Genomic DNA, 8191 nt, shown 5'->3' with positions numbered 1-8191 from the left:
GGATGGATGGATGGATGGATGGATGGATGGATGGATGGATGGATGGAAGGACGGACGGACGGACGGACGGACGGACGGACGGACGGAAGGAAGGACGGACTGATTGATTGATTGATTGATTGATTGATTGATTAATTGATTGATTTTGCCCATTTCGTCACACCTCTGTGCTCCGTGAGACCAGAGGGTGGGGGCAGAGTAACTCCTCTCGGTCCATTTGAAGAAAAGCCAAAGTGTTTGTCTCTTCCGGGGGTGGGGGTCTCCTGTCCCGAGCTCTGATCCGTGAGTCCTGAAGTCAGAACCGAGCAGACCCAACGTGTCCTGTAGACCATCGTACGATCTTTCTGCTTTCGTCAGGTGTCTCATGCCGTCCGGTCGCCCCCACCCCTAAGGTTTGTCAGTCTGGCTGCACCGTCGGGGCTTGTTGTGGTTGTTGGTGACGACTGTCCCGGTTCAGTCACCGGATCGACCTCGTCACAGACGGTGGAGCGGCGGGTCTCGTCCCTGCAGCCGGACCTCAGATCTGGATTAATCCGATCGCGGGGTCAGAGGCTCGGGCTGATGAAATGTTAGTGCCTTGATGTCAGACTCGACGTGGACTGTTGGCTGACGGCGTTTCGCTCGCTTCACATCAAACGTCGTTCAGGAGTGAAGCTGAGGAGTCCTGTGCTGCAGGACGGGGGAAACGCTTCAAAGGGTAAAAAGAGCTAAAAAAGAAAAGCTGTTCCTCCGAGCTGCTCCGGTCTTCAGAGTCCCTCAAGAAGTTTGTGGTCACGACGTGACGCAGGTTCGTTGTTCTCTTCCTCCAGATGTTCAGAGGATTTTAGTGTCGAATGGAATCTGGTGTTGGTCGTCTGATCCTTAACGTTTTATTTGTTCGCTGTGTTTTAACGTTTAATCTTTTTATGTTGGGATTTTTGAGGTCTGTCTTGACATGTTTGACATGTTGGACATGTTTGACATGTTTCTTGTGGAGGTTTAGGGACACGCAACGTTTAACATTTTTATTTTTGAAGGAAAATCACACCCCGTTTGATCAACAGATCCACTTAACCCAATCGACTTTTACTCGTCTTGTTTTATGAACCGCTTCATATTGAGCACTTTTATTTAAACGACAAAGATTTACCATCAGGAAAGTCCCCGGGGTCCAGTCCTGTCCTGGGGGGCCACTGTCCTGCAGGTTCTTGTGGCCCTGCTCCAACACACCTGACTCACTGATTGAGTCACCTCTCATGTTCTGCCGTTCATCATGGATGTAAAGCAGGTGTGTTGGAGCAGGATGGTGGCCCCCCAGGACCAGGACCGGACGCCCCCGGTTCAGAATGTTGGTTTAACGTCAACGACAACGATATGGCAACATTTGTGTGTTCAGTTAGAATTAGATTATTTTGCAAACATTTAGATTTTCCACGGTGTTTAGATGTGGATTTAAAAGCGTGTATTTTTCCACACGCAGCTTCAGTTTGAAACACGTTGAACTGGGAACAGGAGCTGTTTGTTCAGGTGTGAAGGACGCTGCTGGGAGAAGCTCTGCAACCTTTTCAGCACAGCGACACACCGACCGTTCAGGAGCCGAGCAGGACCACACGTGTGCTCAAGCTCCTGAAGCTTCGTCTGGTGTGTCTTCTGGTTGTCACGGCGACATTTCTGGACACGCCAAATTCTTAAGAGATGATGATCGTTAGATGAAAACATCTTAACTTACTCCAAAAGAGACACACTGGACGACAGGAGAAGATTTTTAACTGGTATACTGCTCAGATTTTCAGGACAGGTTACCCAGCTATACAGGAAGTGCTCGTGAAGACCATACAGGAAGTACACTCGAATAATGATAAAATAATAATAATAAGTTGTGTATATCAATGTGACGCTGCTCGCTCCCTTACTATCCATCCTTCTGTTCAAATAGACTTATACTGCCATCCGGTGGTCAAATAAGGTACTACACTTAAAAATTAATCAACATTTCTTCTTAAATTTGACAACAATTACTAATTATTGTCAAATTTCAAACAATATTGTCGTTTTTCTCAATAATTTCTGAGACCATTGATCGCCCAGCAATATTTGTTATTGTGACAGGTCTAACCAAACCATTGCCCTCCCTCCTCTGAGTCCAACCCGTCCAGAGGACCTGGTTGGATTCATCTACCTGGATTATTGAGCGGCATCAGACCATCCTGTGTTTATGAATTTAGGCCCACATTATTACACTCCCTTCTTCGTGCTTCAGCGGTGAAGCTCCACGTGTTCTGTACGAGTCTGGACACGTTCGTTCCGAATCGATTTATCGTTTAATGAACACAGAGGTGAAAGGAAACGAGGCCTTTTTGGTGTTTTTTATGGATAATGTTTGTAGAAGCTTTAAACTCTGAACCACCGAGCTGAAAGTGTTCTGATGTGGCTCTGATCTTCGGCTGATGTGGCTCTGATCTTCGGCTCTAGCTTTGGTTTTGGTGAACACCGTGGTTGTTCTGAGTTCTGGCACTTTGGCTCGTTTTTATCACCGTCGTTGATTTTCATCTTGACGTCGTCACTAATCTTTAGTTTTTCATCCGTCAGGGAGGCGAGTTTCACATTATTCAAAATACAGCGGTGACTTGTACAGCTCCAGACCAAGAACAGGTCCGGTGTTTCAAAACTGTTTTCTGACCCATAAGTTAAATTTTTAAGTAGACATGTGTTCAGATATTACCGTTTGACAGGTAACTCTATTTTGAGTCATTTGACCCCTTGGTGTTATTTCCTGGGAGTGCATTAAATGTAGTTTTATAATTTAAAAAGGCACACGACTGGTTCATTCTTACTGTAAGAGCTGCACAGCCAATCTTAAGCTGCAGGCAACCGAGCTTTGGTAAATCCACCGTTCACTGCACAGCAGGGCTGAAAACCCAGTCGGTGTAGACAGAAGAAGATTTAGCAGCTTAAGAGCTGGATATTTTGCTTAGGTGTTGGTCCAGACCAGAACCACCAGCTGGAGGATAAATAACAGACAACGAGCACATTTGTGAGACTCGTCTCCTCTGAAGTGGCCAAATAAACCCTGAGACCTGCAGGCTGAAGCTTCCCGAGTGGAGGTTTGTGAAATCCCAACTGCGTTTGGATAAATACTCCAATTATTTGACAACCAGTAACTGTAGAGAGCGGACAAACAGAAGTCTTCATCATGAACTGGAGTTTGAAGAAAGTCGAGTCAAATTTATTTATAAAGCTCATTAAAAACAGTTCTTAACAATAAAATCAATGGCAGTAATTAAAGAAAAGATAATATCAAATATTAATTAAAGCATCAAAAGTAAAACACAAAACAATGAAATATTAAATCAAACCACACTGTGTTAAACATCAGTGAATACAGATGTGTCTTTAAAAGATCAGTGAATACAGATGTGTCTTTAAAAGAGATTTAAAAACAGGAAGTGACGTGTCCTGTCTGATGTTGAGGCAGATTGTTCCAGAGTTTAGGACCAGGACTGAAAAAGTCTGATCTGCTCTGAGCTTCAACCAGAAGCAGCTGGTCAGATGATCCCAGCACCTGAGAGGAAACATCTGGATGAAGTAGGTCAGAGAGACATGAGGGTGCAAGGCCTTTAAAGGTCAACAGGAGAATTTTAAAATCTATTCTGATACGTACAGGGAGCCAGTGAAGGGAGGACCAAACTGGTGAGATATGATCAAACCTTCAAGTTCCTGCTGAGAGCTGAGCTGCAGCATCTGGACGAGCTGGAGACGTGACAGGGAGACCTGACTGACCCCAACATGAAGAGCGTTACAGTAGACCAGTCGGGTTGTAACGAAGGCATGGACTAATTGTTCAAGGTCAGATCTGGTCAACACTGACTTCAGTTTAACTTTCTGCTTTAACTGGAAGAAACGTTTCTTCAGGACAGAGTTAATCTGTTCATTAAACTTAAACCTTCCTGAGATTCATAACACACTGATTCAGATCAGGCTGAAGAGGGTCCAGGTTTACAGGATCAGCAGCAGAGCTGTCGGGCCAAACACAAGGACTTTAGATCTCTGATCACTGAAACTTAAACACCTGAATCCATCCATGCCTGGATGTCACCAAGACCTTTTAACAGAAGCTGAATGGAGCAAGAACAGTTGGTTTTAAGTGCATCATCATAACAATGAAGTGACCGACTCTGCTTCCTGAGGAAACGTGGTTTCCCAAGACAGCCGGTGATGTTTGAGTCTGTGTGGTCGCTGTGCTCAGTCTAAACTGCTTCTTTGTACGAACAGTTGGTCTGGAATAAAGAGTTCTCTCTGCTAGCTTCCTTCGTGTTTTATCATCTGTCTGGTCTTTAAAGTGACCGGTTACTCTAGAAGCCCAGGTCTGAAGTCGTCGGGACGTTGTGTAAAATGTAAATAAAAACAAAATGGGTGTCAAATCTCTCAAACTCCAATCGTATCCACAACAATTTGATGACATCAACAACTGGGACGAGGCCACCAAGGGTTGTAAAAGTAAGAAACAGCTGAGAGAGCGTTTTGGAACTATTTAATTGTCAACAGGTCAGTTAAAAGACGGGGAATAAAACGAGACTTGGCCAGAAGTAAAGATGGGCAGAGGTTCACCAGTCTGAAAAACCATAGGCATACGTGACCTCCATCCAGAAATGCCCCGCCTACTCTGGGACATTAAGATCGACTTAAAGTTAAAACTGATTAGTGGTCAAATTAGGCCTGTCACGATAAACAATAAATCAGTTATGATTTCATGATGAATGAAAATTATCAACCTCATTTTCATTTATCGGTTTTATCGTTTCTTCGTGTCTCTCTCTTTCTACTGAAGACACTGGACGACAAAAGACTCAACTCCGGTTCTTCACTGACCCCTCCCTTTAGCTTTTCGCTTTAAAATCCATTTTAACGATCCAAAATCGTGTTTTTGGATCGTTAAAAGCAGCTAAGCTACGAGCTAAGCTAACAGGCCGACTTCAAGGAAAAACCTCCGTCTTGTCGAAGCTCCAAAACTCACGGTTGAAACTCGTGCCTTCGTGTAAAAAGTTGTTTTTCTCTGCAAAAAGAAGCTGAGAACTTGTTTCCTGATTTTTTTATTAAAAGCTTCTTGTGAAAAATGCTAAAGCGCTCAAACCACACAGAGCGTCCGCCATTTTGAGAACTGAAGAGAGACCGCTCATGTCACGTCAAGCGGCCTCCCTCCCATTTTTCTTAGACACGCTGCTCACTCCCTCACTATCCATCCTCGGTTCAAACCGTATATACTGCCATCCAATGGTCAAAAAAGGTACTACATTCAAACATTAACCAACATTTCTTCTTAAATTTGACAATAATTACTAATTATTGTCAAATTTTAAACAATATTATCGTTTATCGCAATAATTTCTGAAACAATCGCCCAGCAAAATTATTTGCTATATTAGTTATTTGCTTTATTAGTTATTGGTGATTATATTAGTTATCGTGACAGGCCTAGGTCAAATTAATCCAAATGTAGGATTCTTTTTGAAATCCATGGATGCTGCATCCTTCATACTAAAGAAGAGAGGATGAAATTAACATATTCTCAGTATACAGTTCAAATACCTGCCTCTCTGATGATGTGGGGGTGCATTAATGCCTCTAGCATTGGCATCTTACACATCTGGTTTTAGGACATGTGCTCCCATCCAGACAATATTTATCATCTTCAGGGAAGACCTTGCGTAGTTCAGCAAGACAATGCTAACGCTCATACTGCATCCAGTCCAACAACTTGGCTCTGGAGTCCAAGGGACCGGGTTCTTAACCCACATGACAGATCCCTCAGAGATCACAGATCTTTTAAAAGGCAGGTTCTTGAACTGTGGAAGGAAACCGGAGTACCCAGAGAAAGCCCACTCGTGCACGTAGGAACATGCAAACTCCACCCAGTAAGATCCCAGATCTAATCCAGGGATTGAACCCAGCACCTTCTTGCAGTGAGGCAACAGTGCTAACCACTAATCCATCGTGATGCCCAACATTTGAAGCAGCAGAAACAAAAATTCCAGCAAAGACCCAGAACTGTTGAGATATTTTGCTGCTGCTGAGTTTAGATTTGTTCATTTCATAGTTTTTATCTACATTTTACACGATATCCCTACTTTTTTAATTGTGTTTGTATTCATTTAATCTTTTCTGCACTGTGGAGAAGTACTTAAAACATTTTTACGTACTGAACACGAGTCCTTGTTTAGTGGCAGCAGAATAAAGCTTCAGGGCACAAACACTGCGTGGCACTTCAGGAATGAATCTGTTTTTATTACGTCTTCTTTTTTTCATCGTGTGTCCAGAGTCCAGTTTGTCTAAAAATACAAGAGAATCCTATTTTATAAGAAAAACGTTTCTAATCTGACCGGCCTCTGTCGGCCCGTCACCTGCTCATGACACGTGAGTTTTAATGTGTACATTTTGTATCCGAAGAAAAATGTCTGATATTTTTTTCTACTGACGTTGCAGCTGTAAATGTGGATTTGGGTATTTAACAAATTGTGCAATGGAACTGGAAATGTATGATGTTCTGCTGAAATTGTGAAATAATAAAGATTTCTATATTTGGATGAAAATGTGTTTCTAAGATCATTTATTAGAAGCCCAGCATGCTTTGAAGGAATGCATATCGCCCGCCATCTTCTATTTCAGTTTGACAGAAACTTTAAATGAATTCAGTTTATTTTTCTAGCACCAAGTCACAGCAGAAGTCGTCTGAGGGCGCCGAATAGAAGCATCCACAAACATAATTGTTAAAGTTCTCTCTCTGAGGGAGCAGCAGATTGTGTTGAATCTTCACTTCATCAGTCTCCCGACCTGAGCAAGCAAAAAGGAGACAGTGGGAAGAAAAAAACTCCCTTTAACAGGAAGAACCCTCCAGTAGAACCAGAATCAGGACGAGCGAACATCTGCTTCAACCGGCTGGGTTTGAGAGGACAGGAAGTAGAAACAGACACAGAATGGCAGGTCCAGGTGTGGTTTCTATAGGAAGAAAGATAAAAAACATGTTAAAATAATTAGAAACATAAAACATGAAGAGTAGAGCAAGTAAAGACCGAGCAGAGCGAGGACGTGGTCAGTTTGTCCTCCAGCAGTCTAAAGGTTCCCACATTCTCCTGCAGACCTCAATCTGCGCTAAAAATGCTCGCACGGTCTGCAGACGACAGACTTCATACTCGAGCGTTCACCTGAGCAGCTGCGGTCAGCTCTGCAGGTAAGAGGCGTTTACCTTCAGGACAAGAGGTCACCGATTGGTCATTTGCTGACACGCCTACTGGACTGATTGACAGGTCGTTAAAAAATCTGGCAGCTGCAGAGGTGTTCTGTGTTTATATGTTGTTAATAAAAAGTTCTAAATAATAAAAAATAAACAGGGAGCACTGGTCCTGCAGTCCACACATCAGACCAGCCCACCAGGAAATCTCCAGATTCTCCTGCAGCCACGCTGGACCTGAGTTTAATTCGCTCGTGACAAATTTCTTCATTTCTCATGAATTCAGTCATGATGTCAACAGATGAGGAGGAAGAGATCGATTTCCTCTTGGGAACAGAAAGAAAAGAAAAGGTCATTAAACCAGATCAGGGATGAAGAAGGGACATTTAATACAGTGTGTCACAAACAAAACAGTCCGTCGCCGGGCAGTTTGTTGCGCAACACAGAGAACGTGTACACGGTCCTTTAGCTTTGCACGGACATGACCTGCGGGCGTTCGCTTAGACTCTAATCCAGTACGGACTGAGGTCCGCCTGAGTCTGTGGGAGCCTTAAGCCTATAGCAGCATATCAAAGGGACAGCTCAGGAAACCCAAGCCGACTAACTATAGGATTTATCAAAAAGGAAAGTCTTCAAACTGGAAATAATTACAAAGACAAACAGGCAGAGTAGAGCAAGTAAAGGCAGCAGCAGAGAGAGGGCATGTGGTCAGTTTGTCCTCCAGCAGTCTAAGCCTAGAACAGCATAACTAAGGGATAGCTCAAGAAACCGAAGCCAACACTAACTATAGGATTTATCAAAAAGGAAAGTCTTCAAACTGGACAATGTGTCAGCTTCATGGACAGAAACTGGAAGTTGGTTCCACAAGAGGAGCCTGAGAACTGGAAAATCGTCCTCCCATTCTGCTGCTGGAAACTCTAGGAACCACGAGGAAACCTGCAGTCTGAGAGTGACGTGCTCTGTTAGGAAAATATGGAACAATAAGAT

The sequence above is a fragment of the Nematolebias whitei genome, chromosome 14 (assembly GCF_014905685.2).
Source record: "Nematolebias whitei isolate Nwh7 chromosome 14, NemWhi1, whole genome shotgun sequence".
Taxonomy (NCBI): domain Eukaryota; kingdom Metazoa; phylum Chordata; class Actinopteri; order Cyprinodontiformes; family Rivulidae; genus Nematolebias; species Nematolebias whitei.
This window is presented reverse-complemented; position numbering follows the sequence as displayed.